Below are 20,964 nucleotides of genomic sequence, written 5' to 3'. Positions count from 1 at the left end.
ATCTGATATGTGATGGGAAAAGGGAGTAGAGCAAGTTCGGCAAAAGAGAGATTCGAACTAGGGTGGAATCGCGTCAAAACATTCTGCCACGCGCCTTACCCCTACACTATTGCTAATGTTGAGAATCTAGCGACTTCCTTAATTTTGTCTGACCTAACCAGACGTCAGTGGGCGGAGTTAGTGTAAATAGCCTTTGCCAACAAGGCGGGCTATTTGCACTTAGTGTAAATAGACACCCCGAATAAGGTGCCAGATAATATATGATTTTCACTACAATTGAAGTGTGCTATTTGTTCCACATCCAGCCTACCAAATACAGTCACTTTATTTGCTTACACAGGCCAAAGTTAGTTTCTTCCCCTGTGTGTGCCTGTGTGTTTATGTGTAGATTGTGTTTTGCCTGGGGCTCAGCCATGTCTGGACCTGCGTACAGAAGGGAGCTGCCACAATAATGAAGAGCTCTATGGAGGTGACAGAATGGGTAGCAGGTATGCTGTTGAACTCAGCCCATACCATCTGATCAACTGTGCTCTCTGTCACACACGTAGACAAACGTGTACACTTTCACACACACCTACTGCACAGGCATATTTATAGTGCACTGACAGAGCTGCAGACAGATGTCACCTTCAAGCAACAATCTCCAGGGGGAAAAAAAACAGCGTGTGCACAAATACAGCTCACCGGAAAACTGCAGATTGTGCAGACAACAAACAAATCAGAACATGAGAACTAAATCAAGCCACATTTAATTCAGCTTGATTGTGCCTGGTTGGCTCAGATAAACATGCATGCATGCTTTAAGGCTCTCTCTAAGGTTCTCTCTCCAGTGAGATATATATTTTTTGTTTATAATGTATGAGTGACCGGGGACAGTGGCACTGTCAGGCCTGAGCTGTCAGGCCTAATAAGCAGAAGGTTGACATTTATCTTCCCACACAGGAGAAGGGGGCTGGGGGCTCTGGAAGTGATTTTCACTAAAGGCCCCATATACTCACGGCGAAGTTCTTTTTCGTTCTTCGTTTAGGGGTAAAACGAAGTTCGAAATTCGTGAGCAGCAATATACTGTTAGCGAACATCTGACGCCACCCACACTGCCGAGAGTGACATTTAGATGAATATGTAAATATGTGCTGCATGCTTTCCTCACAATAACAAAATAAACACACAACAAAACTGAGTAAACAGCAAGCATATTAATAAAGCATAAGAAAAGCATCTGAACGGCAATGTGGATATGTTTGTTTTTTAAATGTCTTATGTCTTGTTTTCACAAGCTCTGCAATTCGGCACTCAGGTAAATTCAAGACACGGTTGTTTATAGGCTATTGCACTTTATACAATAGATTGCTTAAAATCAAGAAGCTTTACTATATTAAACATGAAAAACAGTGTCAGTGTCTCGTTTCATTAGAAGTACAACTTCATTTTCTACGATAAGCAGCTCTCAGTCAACGGATTTGAACAGGAGAAATGAAGCGGAGAAGATTTCCATGTGAAAGAAGGCGGAGCCTCAGCACACACCTACCTAGTACATAATTGCCACGGACCAATGGTGGTACACAGGTGTTTACCAGCCGGAGCGAACTTTTCCAGAAAGTTTCAAACTCTCAAAAAGAACTCCAAAAAGAAAGGTGTGTTGTCGAAATGTTACATCAGTTTGTTTTACGATTTCTCTTCGTAAATAGTATATCAAAGGCCTTAACTCCTTTGCTGTTGTGTCATTTATTATTTACACCACAGAAAAAAAAAGGGCTTTATATATCACAAATCTGACTTTTTCGCGCAATTTTGAGAAAAAAAAAAAATGCGAAAAAACAGTCAGAATTGCAAGACATTAACTCAAGAGTTTATAAATTGTAACTGAGACTGAAACAAAGGGGAAAAAAGTATTGCAAGTATCTTTTTTTTTAATTCCGAGGCGAAAACAACAACAAAAAACTGAATTACAAGATGTAAACTCTAGTTTATGAGTTTATAGCTTGTAGTTGCGATATATAAACTCGCAATTGTGAGATAAAAAGTTGTGATTCCTTTCCATTTTTTTGTATTCCATGGCAGACACAAAAACAAAAACAGAACAGTGAAATTTCGCGAATTGCGAAATGTAAACTTATAATTCACACACACACACACACACACACACACACACACACACACACACACACACACACACACACACACACACACACACACACACACACACACACACACACACACACACACACACACACACACACACACACACACACACACACACACACACAGAACTGCTAAATGTAAACTCAGAATTCAGAGAAAAAAAAAAGAATGGCTAGATGTAACCTCGCAATTACAAGTTTATAATTTGCAATTTCAACAAATAAACTCGCAACTGTGAGGAAAAACATCTGAATTGTGAGATAAAAAGTTGTGATTGCTTTTAATTAAACAAGCTTCCATAGTTGCTCCTCTAAGCACAACCCTGCAGTACAGTGATAAAGAGGAATGGAGCCGGAGTGCTCGAGAGAGATATGGAAACAGTGAGAGAGAGAGAGAGAGAGAGAAAGGGGAGGGCCGCACTTCTCGCCCTTGAAGCAGAAACACCCCTTTATAGACATGACATGGTGTCGTAATACATCAATACTAAAACGCGGCACCGCAGTGCAACAGCCGCCAACCACCCCTCCAGATCCTTAATAATTCATACTGACGGTAATGCAGCGGGACAAAAGATGTCATCCTTTCTCATTTGATGTCATCAATAAGAAATGGCATTCAATCCTACTTTACGTCTTTACAGGGAATATTCAGTAAACAAAGCTTGACAGTCGGTGACAAGGGGAATTTGGATCGAAAATCATCTCTGGTTGTCGTGTATTGAACAGAACCGTACAAAACTGCACAAAAGCAAACAACAAGTAAAAAGAATAGTGCAATCCCACTGCAGATCACAGGCTTCTAATTGTGTGTGTCTAATGTGCAGTAGGCAACTGTGTTCATCTGCCCACATAACTGCAGGCTGGGAGCGAGACGAAATGTGACCCTGCCATTCTCAATGTGTTGACAGTGCTTTAATTCAACATGATACCAGACACCCGCAGTCTACCCTGGCCTGCAAGAACGGCTGCTAGTTTTATACTCTCAGAGGCACTTAAAATACACAAACACTGCTCAGGACCACAAGGGAGGGGGGGCGAAAAAACGCTTAGCTCTGAAGCTACTTACATATTCGTATGTTGGCATTTCCAGGAAGTTTGTAATATCGAGTGTTGCCTTTTTATATGCGGTCGCATGCCAAAGTGGAACGGAATCATTGTGAAGCTGAAACAGTAAAGCAAACATTTAGAACTGCAAGCTAGAAACAGCGTCGACATGTCCTGCCACTAAAAATATTTTAAAAGGTTTTATTAAGTCACATTATATTAATTGAGAGTCGAAGTACAATATATGTACTTTTAAGAAAAAGTGTTTTTTAATTATACTTTTAAAAACACTTTACATTAAGGTTTGTTAACATTAGCGAATGCACTAGGTCTCATGAACCAGTTTGGTTTTTATTTATTTATCCAGGCTAATACTACTTTATATACTATTGTTCTTAGGCGCGCCGAAAGAACACCATAGACACAGTACAATCAACATTGGAAAATCTAACAGTAAAATAAACAGCTGGGAGAAATATGATACACTGGTGTTTTGCCAGATGAGAAGTTTATCTACAGTATGTATCATCATTTTACTCTTTTAATTCCTTTTATAACTGTTTTATTTTCCTTGCTTTTATTTTGTGATTATTTTAATTCCTTTCTGTTTAAAGCACTTTGAATTGCCAGTGTATGAAATGTGCTATATAAATAAACTTGCCTTGCCTATTGTTCGTTTTTAATTCAAATGTTTTCATAACTAATGTTAGTTTATATTTTATTAATTTTATTAATATTCATTAATTTATACTTAATTAAAAACCAAATTTTTTAAAATGCATTATATACACTCTTATGCTCACCAAATCTGCATTTATTTGAAAAAAAAAAACCTGTAAGAATATTTTACAATATTAGCCTACTAATTAAAATAAATTGTTAAAATGCCATTTATTCCTGTAATAGCAAGGCTGAATCTTTCTTCAAAAAAAAAAAAAAAAAAAGTTTTCCTGTAGTGAAGAATTTTACATTAATCATGATTCATAATGCTCTACAAGCAGCACCTATACACTTACTTGCAATAAAATCTAATATCTTTCTCTAATCTAATATTAATCTAATATCTGTTGACAAAACAGATCTATGCAATCGTTTTTGCGTCAACTACCTATATATAAAGGGTGCAGGCATGTTCCTGCCAATGCTGGCTTCTTTTACAATTCACACAGGCAGGCAGAGCAGACACACAATCCCCTTGCTGATGGCCAGCACTGACTTCAGCTGCTCAGAGCCCTCTGCTATCACACACAGAGAGAGGGAGAGGAGAAGAGGTGACAACAGTGCCCTGCTGTGAAAGACAAGGACTCCCCATGTACCCTGAGAGCTTGGTTTTCAGCACCCTCAAGCCCTGCCCCTTCGTCCTCATGCCATCCTCTACAGCTCAGCAAGAGTCGATTATACTCATGCGATGGTAGAGATGAGCAGATAGTGCTTAGGACTGTCTCCAGATGGGCCAACAAACGGTGCTGTATAGTTTACTATGGTATTCGCTTTGATCATCCTGACCATGTCAACTTCAGAAAGTGAATGTGGTAAATCATGACACTGATAACGCAAATGACACATGAACAGATTCATTTTTTGGATAAATTATCTTTTTTTTTTTACTCGGCCTCAAAACCTGTATGAGTATTTATAGAGTGAAACAGTCAGTAAAAACATTCATTTTCTCCATAGGGAAACTTTAAAGACAAACTCCGAGGTTGTTAATTGATGTTGTATGCTTATGCTGAAGCGATCTGTTCACATTATTTCAACTTATTTTTTTAAATAATCATGTTTAACAGAGGAATGTGGGGTGAAGAACTACATTACCCAATATGTTGTACAGAAATATCCACCAGTCAGAGAGTAATGAGCAAGCAAATCGCACCAAAAGAGCTCTGTAGGGAATACTCACTCTCATCAAGCATCGTGAATTATGTAATTAAGTTGGTGTCTAATGCTTTAATAATTGTAAATATATGCATATTTTGCAATAAACTTAAAATGTACTGTTTCTATAGATATAATCACCAACTTTAGTTTAAATGAACAGTTTTATATTTCACCATAGTTTTTAATTTGATTATATCAATTACAACGCTTCATGGGATTGTTCTTTCCCTCACTAAAGCCGTCTTGTATGTTTCTTTTTGTCCGATTTGCAAATAGTTCAAGTACAATTAACTTGGATGTTTAAGTCATTTTAACTTAAATCACATTAAACTGACTTAAAAACATGAGTTGAATCTTGTATAACTTATAAAAAAAAGTTGAAAATTGTATCTGAAACTTGTATTTGAAACTTTATATGAAACTTATTTTGATGAGTTACATTATTCAAAACATATGTTGTCATGATTTATTGATCATATAATTCTTTACAGTGTTGAATTAAATCAAAGTTTGTAATGTTATAATTCACCTCATAGCTGGTTGGCTTGGTTCATATCTAATAAAAAGATACACTTTAAAAAAAAAAATTCCCTATTGAAAAAATGATTTGAAAAACTATGCCACTGAAAAAAAAAAAAAAACAGCACGGACACTAAAAAATCCAAAGTGGACTGAAACTAACGCTCTCTTCTATGCAACAAAAAAGCAGTAATGATGAAATTGGAATGGGATGGACATTGCTAATCATTTTTTACTTCAAGGTGAGGGATCATCATTCATTGTCATTCCCCTCCAATTAAACCTCTCTAAACGTGCAACTCACAATCAGAAAATAAAATCAGCATGTGCCACATTTATACTAATGGAGTTCAAAGTTCTCTGACCTTCTCTTGACACTTACGAAACTGGATATCAAAATCAGTTGCATGACACCTCGGCTAATATTTTTACCTATAAATACCCTCCTTAGCCCACACAGCAGATGCAAATATAGCCATTGCCGGGAAAATTGCGCAATCTCACTGGAAAGTTCAGCCCATTAATTAGTGTGTAGTGAAGTCTGGCTCTTTTAGATGCCGTGTGCTCTGACAGAACCGCAGCCCACATGCTGACACGCTATGATGATTTCACATCAACACATTTACGGTCGTGCTGCCCTCCCGAACACGAGATTGAGTGGGCAGGGTCATTAGAACAGACCACAACAAATAGAAATAACAGGCCAGAGTATGTGTGTGTGTGTGTGTGTGTGTGTGTGTGAGTGCAGGACCTCTATTCCACAGAAGGCTGACCTTACGCCTAAATGAAAGGAAAAAGAACGCACTGTGACAGTGCCGGACAGAGATCCAGTTTCAGGAAAAAATCTGCTTGCATCTGTCAGAATGGAAGGCAGCTGAAGGGGACTGCATCCAGCATGAAAACAAGATTCCCATTACAATGCATAGCATTTAGAGAGCGGACCAGTGAATGGCCTCTCAGTAATCCTGGCCCACTCTCTGCAAAGCACTCTCATTAGTATCAAGGGACTCAATATTTGCAACCCTAGTTTAATGCTGTTTATATTTACACTTACAACGTGGACGGCTGCCAATTCACGCGCCGGACCATTTCATCTGGCTCGATTTTCTCTGCTTTTTTAAACTCTCCATTCACGTGGCATTAAACACTCGTAATAATCTGTCTAAAGCAAGCTATTTACAGAGAGGAGGGGTACATTACAATGATGCACTGGAAAGTTTAGCTAGAATACACTCTCCTGTGGAGTTTTAAAATATACTCGCCATAAAATGACAGAGAAAGTGAATTAGGGTGAAAATTCTTTTACTTGCCTGATCCAAAACTTTATGCATTTTTAAGGATGTTTATGTTTTTTGGCCCAAAGGCACCATGTGAATATGAAATCCACATTGGATTTTCACAGTTTTTTTACCCATATTTTGAATTATGCATTGATAGTGTCATTTTTTTTTTTAGGTTTGAAGGTAATGTCCATAAACTGTTTTTCTATAGATTTTTTTTTTCTTACAGTGAAAGTCAGCGGCATCCGAAACATCATTTTTACATTCAACAGAAAAAAGAAAGTCATGCAGGTTTTTGTAATTGTAATTTTTTGGGTGATCTCTTTAACTAAAGAGGTAAACGGCTTTGCATGAAATCTGCGGTGTGTAACACATGATCATAATCAGGGGTGCACATACATTTTTTGGTCTGGTTCTCAAGAGAGCACCAGGAGATGATGCTTGGTACTCACACTTGACGTGGCACACTTATCCTACAAGCTGCCTAAATGTAAAATAACACTATTTGTTCACTGTAGAAATTAAATATAGGTTCATCTTTGTAAAAGCTTAACATTAATGACAACAGCATCAATATTAGGCTGCTGTCACTTTAAGACAGACACATGTACTGACACACATCCGGTTTCTCACTCAACTGTTCAGTGTTCACTTATTAATGACATAACCGAGAGAATACTTGCTGAGACGGGTGTTTTGACATAATTTTGTGTGTATGTGTCCGTTCAAGTGCAAGAAAACGCAGAAGAGGAATCAATTGAGTGTTCGAGCGCTGTCTGAAAACGCTTTTCTCTCTCTCTGCGTGTGCAGAGTCCAGATTTTCGCCTCTTCTTCCTCGTTTAAAATCATTTGGATGTGTAAATTGGCAAGAAAAAACACGTCCATCATTCACTCCATGATGGTTAAACTTAGCAGTTAATCCGCGAATCACATGCGTGCCGAACCGTGGGGCCCTGGTCCGTACGGATCACGGTTCAATTGCGATCCGTTGCACCCCTAATAATTAATGAACACACTTATCATCATGATTCCTATCTAACCAGAGATGGAGAAAATCCTACTCCAGTAAGTAAACGTGTCCCTGTCCCCAAAAATGTTGGTACTCAAAAGCTTTTCCCTACACGTTTTCTGCTGCGTACCAGTTATGTGCACCCCTGATCATAATTGCAATAAGACCTGCTCGCTGCAGATGGAAAAGTTTGAACAACTTATCTCTCTAATGGAAGAGATTGCCCATAAAGTCGCTCTCATTCATATATCATGCTATGTGAAAAAGAAAAACAATGTATACATGCACTAGAATCCATTTCCACTAACCAGGCCGGCCCCTCCCATAGCCGTATTATGAAAGCAATACCCTTCGTCTCTTTATCTGCTAATGTGTCTTCCACCCCTGGGGCCTAAACAGTGGGCCATGCGTATCAGATAAAGCCAGATAAATGGACCAGGCAGACGGATGGCACCAGGTAGGCAGCCGGCTTTTACAGAGTGCCGCTGCAGGCCACAAACCAGGGCTGTAGGTTGTGATGAGGTCTAATCCTCAATGAATGCAGTATGGACTGAGTCTAAGCAGCATGTGTGGTAATCTCCTCCAGTCTCTCACAGCTACTGCCAACCTCACTCTTTGTAGTGGGTGCCAACCTGGGTGGTGAGGGGAGCTCAGAGACACTATTAAGCAGGGATGGCATCTGGGAGCTGCTCATTCCAGCACTGAGCTCCAAAGCCCAGATTTTAGCCGAAGAATAAAGGGAACGCGGGGACGGAAAAGGGGGAGAAAGTGTCTTTTGGGCTTATTTTCGGCTTAAGTAAACAGCTTGAGTGTCATTAACATCTTACATTTGCAACAACAAATAAGATGTGGACTTGGCATAAGGGCTTTGCGACAGGATGCGTGACGAGATTGAGATTCTTACACAACAAATCAACAAAATCCTGATTAACAAATGCACTTCAGTCACTGGTGATCTTCCAAGCTGAGATCAAATCAGGCCTTGAAAAGTCTACAGCAAATCTAATTAGTTTCTCCCTCTGATCCAAAAACATAATCAGCCTATAAACGCTCTCCTCTACACGGTGGACTTAAGTGCAGCGGGCTGCGGGAGAGATGAGTGCGATTTCTCTCTTCCTGCACGCGGTGGTTAAATTATAGACGAGGAGCCCATGAGAAAAGAGTCTACCCTTCCAATCTCCTCTTCCTTCTTTCCCTCCCACAGAATGAATTAACACCCTCCGCTGCCACCTCTGATTAAAAAAGCTCATTGGAGAGAGATTTGTAATCATTTGTCTATAATGAATTCTTAGAACCCTCACCCCCAATTCTCACCTGCCACAGCCTGCAGACACACTCACAAAGGATATAGAGAGAGATGAGAAAAAAGTGAGAATAAGCTATGATATTACCATCCCTCGTATTTTTTAATATGAATTCTTGATACCACTTTTTTTTTTGCTCTTCCAGGCTTACAGCCTAGTTTTGTTTTGAGATGGTCTTTTTTAAATGAAATTTCACATTCATAAGATAAAAAAAAAGATGTACAACTAGACAATTAATAATGTGTAGTGATGTGTAATATGCAAATTATATACAAATTAGGACTGTCAATTGTCAGCTGGATGTGTTTTCTCATTCAAAACCAGCTGGATGGAGTGCAACGGAATGAAACAGAATCTCGAAAAAAATGATTTTAAGTTGACAGTGTCTTAAATACGTATCGTTTATGGAGTGAAGCGGCAAAAAAGCAACAAGATGTAATGCAACAGCCAAAGACGTGTTCATAGACCAAAAAAAAAAAAAAAAAAAAAAAAGGCCTATAAATTTATCCTCTGACAGATTGACAAGTTGAATAGTGGAGTGTTTTGGACTGTAAGCCAGTGATAGGCTTATGTTCAAAGATATGGAAATAAAACAACAATATACTGAAAGCAACAACACTTCACAATAAGGTTCTAAACTTATCATTAGTCAATGCAATAATGAAATAATATATGAACAAACTTGGCAATGAACAATATAATTTTGATAAATTAAAACGAACCTATGTGTGAATAATATCATTATAATTATATAACATTAATAACATATAATAACATTATAATACATGAACAATTACAATTTTAAATCAACCGTCAGCCCCTAACACAAATCTTTCCAATGCTTCAGAATGTGTTAACGTCCACTGTGGCTAGCACTTACTCCTAAAGTAATGCGAATATTACATCTTTTCCCACATATCTCAGTTTTCATTCATTTATAAATAGCTCCCAATTGTGGCACATTACTCACGGGTGCATATATCATGGTTTGAAACGCAATCCAAATTTGTCTTTATTAATAACCTTAATATATCAGTGGAATGCAGAGTGTGATGGATTAAAGGGCCCATATATCCCATGCAGAGCTGATTAATTTGTGCTCTGGAGGTTCCCGCAGCTCTCTTGCCCTCCTAATGAATGTGCACAGCCAGCATGGACACGGTTGCCTCCGTGACCTTTCTGTTTGAGTGCCAGGCCATCTGTCTCCCTGTGTGCACACGTTCTGCACACGCTCCTAACCTCAGCTGGACGAAGGCAGAGCGTCGAAGGCGTCACCCTTACTTATTTCTCAAATATGATTTTAAAGTCACCTTTATTTATATAGCGCTTTATAGCAGAAACTTTGAGCAGTTTCATGCAGGTGTAATAGAAGACAACCTCAAGAATTATGGTTTTCACACCTATGGGATTCACTGTCAAGGTGCTTGACGGCAAAGCAAATTCAATTACTTATTCCAACCTGCTTTTATTAATGCAAGCCAGACGTGAGTGTTTAATATTGCGCTTTGCTTTTTTATTATACACGGCCACCTTCAGGACATGATATCACACGCGGCAAAGCTCTTTAGTCCCGAATCTGTTCAAGTAATAGATTTAAAATGATACCTTCTGATATGTCAGGTTTCATTTTGACTTTGTGGCGTATTCGCATATGTCAAGCATGAAATCTGCCAAGGCAGTATGATCTGTAAGCCACAGTCTCATGTCTCAGCCTTAATAAAAATGACACATTGGCTGTTTATGATAAGAGAGACTGAGAGGGTATTACCGCTTCCCGCTGAGCGACGTGCCATAATGGTGACTGGTGGCAGTGGCGAGGTGGCATGGGGGAGGGAGGCAGACAGGTGGCGCACGTTTGGGTGTGATAAATCTGCTCTTCTTCGGCAGGGAGCAGCCGAGGCTCGGAGCTGCTGGAAATGTCAGCTAATGTGAGTCTCACTCAGGAGGTTAGGCAAGAAAGCACTCTCAGGGGAGACGCGAGTAGTCAGGGAAGAAAGAAAGAATGGAGACAAGGAGAGTGGGCTCCCCAGGGGGCCTGGCAGGTAGTCAGTCTGCTGGGCAACTTTCCGCCTGAGGTAAAATAATATGGTTGCAGGAAAGGTGACACTGTCCTCCATTTCTCTGTTGTTTCTACTCTAATGATGCAGCTGTATCTATGAGAGATACTTTCTGTGTGGGGCTCAAGGGACAACTGATCATCAGACACAATCCTTAACCTATGCTACTAGTTCAATTAATACAATATCAATTTATGATGGCCATAGGACAATACTAAGATGGTTAAATGGCACATGCTGGTATTATATTTATAGATAGTTTGCCCAAATATGAAGTTTTAAAACATCACTTACTTCATTTAGTCATACAGGATGACAGACATTTTTTTGGGTGAACTATCCTCCTAAAAAGTAGTAATTGCTATATACTGCAAATCTTATTAATGCCATTTACATGGACAAAAGAAATAGAAAACAAAAACAAAACAAAGTAGTAATAATATGGCAATTTATACAACATACTTGCTCAGAGGTTTTAGGATCTAATTAACATTTCACCTTTGCAATATTTGAAGCTAGTTGCTATAGTATACACCGCAACTATCAGTTTGAAATTTACATGTGGATTCATGGAGCCCATTGCTGTGACATTTGATGTGTAAAATTATAAAATATCATGCAAGGAAGAACAAACTAAAGCAGTTATCAGCTAACATTTTATTATTAAGTATATTTAGTACATTAGTATATTTTACAATGAACTTTAGATAACTGCTATCTGTCTTTTGTAGGTTTTAAATTTTAATTTGCACTCTTGAGCAATTTGCACTCCAGTAAAGTTGATTCAAAGGTTTTCCTCCAAACTGTGACTTTGAATGAAGACAGAGTTAATAACAATAGTAATAATAATAATGTCAACATTGGTATCATATTTTTATATATATTTAATGTTTTTGAAATAAGTCTCTTAGGCTCACCGAAACTGCATTTATTTGATAAAAAATGCTGTAAAACAGTATTGTGAAATTATATATATATATATATATATAATTTCACATATTTCATATATATATACAGTATATATATAAAAAACTTTTCTCTTTCAAATTTAATTTATTCCTTTGATGGCAAAGCTGAATTTTCAGCATCATTACTCCAGTCTTCAGTGTCACATGATCCTTCAAAAAACATTATAAAATGCTTATTGCTGCTCAAGAAACATTTCTTATTATTACAAATAAGAGAGTTTTGTGGATTCTTTTCTTAATTGAAAGACTCTTTTCAGGCACTAGTCTGATTAGAACTTATGGCTGAAATATTATATAAGAGTAAAAACAGAAAACAAGTCCTCAGAGATTGAGATTCTGTGATTGATTGTGTAGTTGGTCTTTAGTCAGACCCTGCAGGTTTGATTAAGATTAAGATGCCAGACGTGAATCATTGGTAGGTACCATCCAATAAAACTTCCAAGAGTATTCAACCACCCACCCACACACACACACCAAGTTTTGTGCCTTGTGTGTAATCTCTTATCTCTCCCCAACAGCAACCTGCCATCATAATCAGCAGTTATAGCAGCCCATAATCTGCAGGGGGAGGCTGAACTGATCTGATGGCTATCACTACAAATCTCACTGCAAATCACTCAAATGACACAGAGAGCCACCGCACACCAAATCCACAAACCACCACTGAGAACAGTATTGCTCATAACCTATAAATACAGAAAACATACTTGAATAGTGTAGTACAGCGGAAGACACATAAAAATATCTACCCACCACAATTCATCTCTGTGAGCCAAGACTTGGACAGCCTAGACCAATATGTCATCCTAAATGGGTCTGTTGTTGGTCATTCGCTGTGCAGGATTTTCAGTTTGTGCCACACTGCTGATCAAAGCACATACCCAGCAATAGATGAGCGGAGAGATCCAGATCTACTGCAATTGGCGTCCATTAGAGAGTGCTCATGTGTGTGAGTGTGTGTACACTTGAAACGAACCCCTAACTGTTTCTACCATTGTTTGAGAGTCATTACAGTGCATTGATGTTGGATAATAGTGGTTGATTGCAGATCCTTTGTCCTGCATTGTGCATATCATAAATAGGTTTTAAATTAAGCTGTCCTTGTGCCTGACTTGTATGTACTGTATATTTCTATTATTCATTTCAAAAGAAAAAGCTTTTGTAACCAAGATGCGGGGGATTGTGGGGTAAGTTGCAAGTAGGCCCAGAATTTTTTTTTATAATAATGTATTAATGTATAAATATATATATATATATATATATATATATATATATATATATATATATATATATATATATATATATATTTATACATTAATACAATTTTTTTATTTTTATTTTTTTAGTATTATTATTATTATATATATATATTTTAATATTTTGAAACAATGTAAATGTCTTTGTCACTTTTGATCAGTCTTACTGACTCCAAACTTTTGAACCAAACAATACTGTAATCACTCACTTCTACTTATCTAAATCTAGAACCTTTCTTTAGCCAGTGTCTTTTAAGATGTGTAAACCATTCAAAATCGTTTTATATAGGTGTCGGATGATTGATCTCAGCGATGTCACCTCTAAAAGCTCCTGTGTGTGACAGACAGCAGTGGCGAAACCAAGCCTGAGCATCTTATCACCACATGGAGCTTGTGCAGTGAGTCGATCTGGTGCAGCTTCACATCCTCATTCATGTCTAAGCATCATAATGCGGGCTTACCGTACAACCAACCGCTTGTCATCCGTTTAGCCTCTTTTAACTGTAAAGCTCGCCTTGCTCCCCACCAAAGTCAAACCAAGCAGGCATTCATCAGCTCTTGAGGGAAAAAAAGAAAGACAGATAACATTTAAAGCCTTGCCAATTAGAATCACTTGCTTCATGTCAGTAGAATAATTTAATGATTCATTTATAGTTACATTTTCCACCTCCACGATAATGAGGCAGAATGCATTCCAACCTAATAATTTTACAAAACAGCACCGAACACATCCTGCTGCTTTCAAAAAGAGGATGGCAAAAGCGTTTCTGGCTTGTCACATCAATTACACACTGTCATCCTACTTCACGCCACGCACACAAAAAAAAGAGGGTGAGGGGAGGAATGTGACAAGAAAAAACTGGAATCATTCCAATCATGCACAATTGTGTATTATATAAGATACGCAGACCAATTATAATAAGTCATTACAATCACTGGCAAACAAAGCATTCAGTTGTCATGCTGCTTTTGTTGGGAGCTGTCAGTTTCCCCCTCTCTTTACGCATGGCTGACCATGCCTGGTGGACTGTAACCATGTGGCACTGATGGCCCCCAGTGCACACACACACACACACACTCACAGAGAGAGAAAGAAAGAGGTGGGGGATGCAAGCTTGATCTATTTTCACCAGCCTCGGGGTCTGTTTCACACCCCCTCTCAGTGCTGAGAACAGAACTAACATGTGGAGGTGAAACCAGAGACAGGCTGCCATTACTTGACCTCCTGCGCTCCCGAGCATCCTGTTAAGCTACAACACACACACATGTTAGAGGGAGGGGGATGGGGGACACTGCCTGTGTAAACAAACCAGACAGGAGATGAGACGAGACAGAGAGAGTGCGCATGCCATTCCAGTAAATTAATAGATTAATTGTTTGCAATTAAACGATTTGTCTTAATTGAAAAATCACTGGTTGCTCGGTTGTGTGTGATCATTAGGAGTGCGTGACCGACCCCCAGCGCCCGGAGATCGGGGATAATGAGACTCAGGGAATGAAGTGCATGATGGGGCATGGGATAAGCAGAGTCAGCCTACCACACAAACACACACACACTCACTCCCTCTCATCTGACCTCTCTCTGGAAATGAGCTCCACACTCCAAGCTCTCATGGGTAATCATATATGGAGCTGCCCATGATGACAGTTAATTTGAAACTATCTGGCTACTCTGCACGCTACCCCTTCCCTTCCCCTCCCCAGCCTGTCTGTCTGTCTATCCCTTGCTCTCTCTCGCCACTGCTTCCTTTGTCTCTTTCCTGCTTCCCGTCTGTCTCTCCCTCCCGATGCTCCATTAGAGCCAGTTCTCCATGCTCCTGCAATCAAATTAATTCCCCACATTTTCCCGAGGAACCCCCATCGTTCTAGAGCTAATGTTTTTAATTCAATTGGAGCAATCCATATCCAGGCCCATTTCCTGTTTGGCTGTGCCAGCGAGCCCCTCCCTCGGGCGGCTTTAGAGAGTGCATCTGCGGAGTCTCGATAAAGGCGCACACGCATGGGCAACGCACCAACGAGCGCGTTAGACCGCCTGTCGTGTTCACGCCGCCTCATCTAGATAACAATGGAAAGCGCCACATTAAAATAAAAGTGAACACTCACACATACATACATTTGGCTGGGCTGCCTTAATACAGTAGGGGAAATGCCGCAGTAGCCATTAATGTTTCACAACACATCTGTATCGCTGATAATTTTCACTCCGTCTCATTGCCAAATAGATGAAGCGGGGGGTGGGGGGGGAGTCCACGTCTGTTTTGAAGCCAGTAGCCATGTCTCTCAGTAGACACACTCTTCCCCATTCTCATGAATTAATCAAGAGGATGCGGGTGTTTGTGTTTGTGTGTGTGTGTGAGAGAGAGTACAGGGTGGCCAGGATGATGCTGATATAATGAGTGGCGCAGGGACCGTGTCGGCGTGCAGACCATCATCCCCTCATGGCTCCTCAGCCCTACCCTCTCCCTATGGAGCATGGCCATGTTTGGCCTCTCATTAACTAGATAAATATATCCATCCCTTCACCTCCCCCTCCTTATTCTCTTTCTCCATTTCTGCCTTGATATTATCAGCGCTCTGATTAGCCGGCCTTAGCCCTGCGGGACCGCAGCAGGGTTACTAGCTGGGTGGCGCGCACAACCCAAACTGCACTTTCAATTCTCTCTGTCACGTAAAACAGTGGGACACTAACCAGAAGAGAAAGACCTGGGAAGCACAGTGGTGTCAGCAGGCTGTACACACATGCATTAACTCAATGCGCCCGGACACACACACATGTACACACACATACACGGCAAAGGCTGCGGGGGTTGCTGGTGATTATTGTGAGATTCAACTGGGCTTTCCAATAAGCAATTATCTCAGTCAGAACACATTTGAATTAGAGCTGCAGGACAGGGTAATTACTGAGGTCAGTAGATAAGGCTCTTGCTCTCTCTCTCTGGTCTCAGGTTGAGTCTATAGATAAATCCAATGCTAAAGCTACATTGATTTAAGAACCGCTACCGGCATTGATCCAAGATGGCTGAGGTGTCACCCAAGGGGGAACTGTTCTGCTCACCTAATGACACAATCAAGCTCAACAGACATGCACACACACACACACACACTAACACACACCCACTGTGAAGCCAATGACCGATCAAAGCAGTGACCCGTCTCCGTCAGTATACATTTCAGATGTACATCTCAAGACACACTTCACCACAGATATATAGCTTTTGACACACAGTGTCAATGCAGGTATTGATATAATATGACAATTTTATCTTAAAGGGACGGTTCAATCAAAAAAAAAAAAAAAAAAGACAATTTTGTCATAATTTACTCACTTTCATTTCTTTCAAAATCCACATGAATGTATTTCTTTGATCCACATAGCAGGGCATCTAATCTGCTCTTATTCATAAATGTTAGCAGATTTTACGTATACAATGACAAAAAAATGTATCTGTTTGTCATACAAACCAATCATATGGCTATATGATATATATAGTGTCATAAGATCCATTTATGCTACTTTTATGATTTTTTTTTAATGGTGCTTTTAGTAATTTTTGCAGCTTGGGAGACCATGGTCCCCATCCACTTTCACTGTACAGAAAAGCAGCAGCATTAACATTCATCAAAACTTCTCCTTTTGAGTTACATGTAAGAAAGAAAATCATACAGGTTTGAAACAACATGAGTAAATGATAAATTTGACTTTAGGTGAATTAAATGTATTAGTAAATTATTATGCATATTTTTTATTTGATTTATGTACCGTAAGTATATTTACATGTGCAGTTATTATCCTGATAGAGGGGTTTAAAATAGTTAAGCTACAACCTCATATATATATATACATAACATTAATCATATCATAACATATCTAACAGAAGTAGCAAAAGATATTTTCTTCTGTACACAAAAGTGTAACGAATTCTCGGAAAAAGAAAAATGTAGGGCGGGACTTGGTTCTATCCATCGGTTGTTGATCGGATGGAGACTACGAAATTAGAAAATAGATAAGGCGAATTTTCATTTCATGCCGATTTTACACATCACAGGTCACCTCTGTATTTCATAGCAATTTAGTAACTGGAACTGTAGTTTGCCTAACATGTAAACATGCTGGAAAAATCCAAGCTACAATTGCCTTATGTATACTAAAGCATTAAAATGACACTTTAAAAAGACAACCGAATGATTTACTCCAGGGGTGTCTAAACCTTGCTCTTGGAGGGACACTATCCTGCAGAATTTAGCTCCAACTTGCCTCAACACACCTGCCTGGACGTTTCTAGTATGCCTAGTCAGATCTTGATGATCTGGTTTAAGGTGTGTTTAATTGAGGTTGGCGCTAAACTCTGCAGGACAGTGTCCTTCCAGGAGCAGGATCAGACAGCCCTGCTTTAGTCCAACTGCAATCAAACTTTTAAAGTGCATGTAAACACAGTGTGACAGTGGTTTGATGGGTCAGATAAACATTTAGTATAACACAACATCATCATTATCCTCCATATATTTATAGCAACACTGCAACTTATTTTATGCACATCCATCCACTAATTTTTAAATGGATTTTACCTCTTAAGAATCTTTAATCACCACTGAGAGCATAAGTTGATGCTCAGTCTTTGCATGACCAAGCAAGCAGTAAAGCCTAAATGGCTCTTAATGAAAAAGTGTATTGAGAGAGAGAGCAAGAGAGGAAAGGAAGAGAGCAATTCAATGCACAAATGCATCGTGAGATGGAAGGTTTATATGTGACACTTCTCCATTTCTCTTCGCCTGTGGCTCTTATGTTTATATAACAATACTGTCTCAATCATTCTCCTCAGTTGGTTGAAGGTTACCAGGGGCAAGAGGGGTAACAAATGGACCGGGCACAACGTCTGAGAGATAGCAGTCTGAAGGCCAGATAATAGGCTGTCATAATGGACAATACAGAGAGAAAAACCTCCAGAGATCAGCCGAACTGAAGAACAAGTAGGTTTGCATTATTCATCGTCCCCACGGAGGGTTCGGCAGCTGCATTACATTAGACTCTTCATTACTGCGGCTGTATAATACTGAAAAAAAGCCGCTTTAATGTAAAATATGACCAGTTTTTTTCACCGTGGAGGTTGGTTTGAGGTTGGGTGGAGGAATATTGTAAGCTCTCTGGAGAGTTTAGTCACTACTTAAATGTGTCTGAGAGCTGACCTGCCCTTCGCTGCGGTAATAATGTGTTGTGGATTATAATACGATTCCATCCACGACAAGAGGTTCTTGTGATCATTCTAATGATGACTGCCATGTGGCAGGTCCGGCTCCATAGCCGCCGCCGTAATCATCCTCCTTTAATAAGACACTTAACACTACCCCTCATTCTCTCGCACCTCTCTCTCTCTCTCTGTCTAGACCAGGCTGTGAGAGGGGGATTTGTTATTCAGTCTGTGGGTGCATTTGTCAGTGAATCTGTGGCATCAGAAATAGCAGAGGCTTTGCTGGGCTTTGGTGCCGTCTGCCCACATCAGTGTTCGGCTGCATTGTGATACCTGTCAGGGAAAGTTTTGTCTGCGGCCCAGACACATGGCTCAAAATGCCTGTCTGCCATTTTTAAATGCCTTACATAACCAAGTGACATTTTACAATAAGGTTAAATTTGATAACATTAGGTAATGCATTTGGTAATGGTATCATGAAAAAAATGTAACGTGAGGAAAAAAAAAACTAAAGTTATTTATATATTTATGAAATCCATAAAAAGTGGTTTCATTGACTTTCATTGTAAGTATCGTAACCCTTCTGTGGCAAAACCCCTTTTTTGAAACCTTTATTTTTAACAGTGCATTGCAAACAATAATCTGTTTGTCATAATAATTTGTCCCAAAAAAAATCAGCAAAATCAAATACTACAAACAAAACACCCACTTCACTAATAGGTAACAGCTTAGAATTATTTATGCCCTGTCTGAAAGAAAATGGCACGACTACCTGCCTATCACATTCCTCCAAGACATCCCATCTCTGTGTGTATGTGTGTGTGTGTGGGTCTTTTTTACCTGCCCCTGACGCTTCTATCTTCCTGCTCCTCTAATTAACACTGCTGTCTGGCTTTTTCCGACAGCGGGGCTTGTTTGCTGGTGAGTCAGTCTCCTTAGAGAAAAAAATAAAATAAAGACGTGAGATTGTGTCTGTCATACCCCATCCAGCCTAGCCTGCTGTCGCCCGGCTCACCTCTACTCTCTAATCATTTATTCATGTTGTGCAGTCACTCAGTTCAGTCAGTCAAGACGGTAACACAACATCTTCACCTGTAAAGTTGTGCCAGCTGGCCTCAGTGCTACTGCTGTGACCTGGGTCAGGGTGTTATGTTAGCATAGAGTTTATGCTCGTGACAAATACAGACCACATGAACTTTGAGTTGGGTTACCAAACATCTGGAATGTGTCCTTGGCAATGTCCATGCTTTTTACTGCGCATTCAAAACAGCTCAAAGTAAAATAACACCTATTGTAATATTGACAATTGTTGTACATAAAATGCATTATCATAATCACATTCAGTTTGTAATTTCAATTTCATCTTTATTTTCCAATTTAGAAAAAACACAATTAAATAAACAAACTCAATCAACTTTCGCTCTGAAGTGTTACCTGTCTTTCAAGCTGCTATGCAAACAGGTGCATAGTATTTACAGAACATATATATATATTATTTATAATTGCATTACCAATTGCATTGTATTCCTGCTGTAATTATTTTTTATGATGCATTATTAACAAGATTATTATCAATTTCATTTAATTTCAACATGATAACTATCAGTACTCAGGGACTGTTTTGCATGCACACTGATGTCCTCATAAGTTCACAAGCATTAGTTCATAATTCATTCAAGTATGCACTGATGACTAAATATAATTTTGAGCAGTATAAGAGTATGTTATACAATCGTTTGTCAGTACTACATTCACCATGATCAAAATATACAAAGCTTATAGTAAGGGAAACAATCAAACTGCAAAAGTTACAACTAAAAACTAAACTGTCAAAAATTTTCTTCAGGACACTTACACATTCTTCCTCACATATAAAAGAATGAGGGAGAAAGAAGCACAGATGAAAAAGGAGAAATGGAAAAGACAGACTCTCAGTCCCCTGAGAAAGCGGAGTGATTAGCGTTTCTGAAACATGAGCAGTTATTTAAAAATCAATGTATTGTCATTAAAGCTGAAGATTGTTCCCTGGGAGAGCAGGTATTGATCTACGCCTGTGCCCACTGGGTATCGACCGGGTCAGTAATTTGCTTCCAAACATATGTGAAGTATGGGGGTGTGCTACAATAATGGGTCTCCACTATTATTACTGTCTTACTCAGCAGGCAATGCACATTAATTACCACCAGTGAGACTCAGTGAGAAACATGATTACAGCAGAGACGATATATGAGCTCATACCGATCCTCTTATCACTGCTACAGGGTACAAGTGCATCTGATTCTCGTGACAAGGATTAAAAAAAGACAGTTTTGTTTAATT

General features: G+C 39.2%; 1 long non-coding RNA gene across 1 annotated transcript in view; it reads right to left on the bottom strand.

Annotated features, from left to right (window-relative positions):
* The window catches only part of LOC307160202, a 59,417-nt gene that overhangs the window by 29,334 nt on the left and 9,119 nt on the right, over nt 1-20,964 (bottom strand). Inside the window, exons 3-4 of the long non-coding RNA XR_013821510.1 lie at nt 19,486-19,579; nt 13,918-14,013 (exon numbers count right to left, since the gene is read on the bottom strand). This is a non-coding gene — a long non-coding RNA (uncharacterized lncRNA). The remainder of the gene's footprint in view (nt 1-13,917; nt 14,014-19,485; nt 19,580-20,964) is intronic.

This window comes from Squalius cephalus, assembly GCF_949319135.1.
Source record: "Squalius cephalus genome assembly, chromosome: 6".
Classification (NCBI taxonomy): Eukaryota; Metazoa; Chordata; class Actinopteri; order Cypriniformes; family Leuciscidae; genus Squalius; species Squalius cephalus.
Note: the sequence above shows the minus strand (reverse complement) of the source record. Positions and strands in the feature narration are given on the sequence as shown.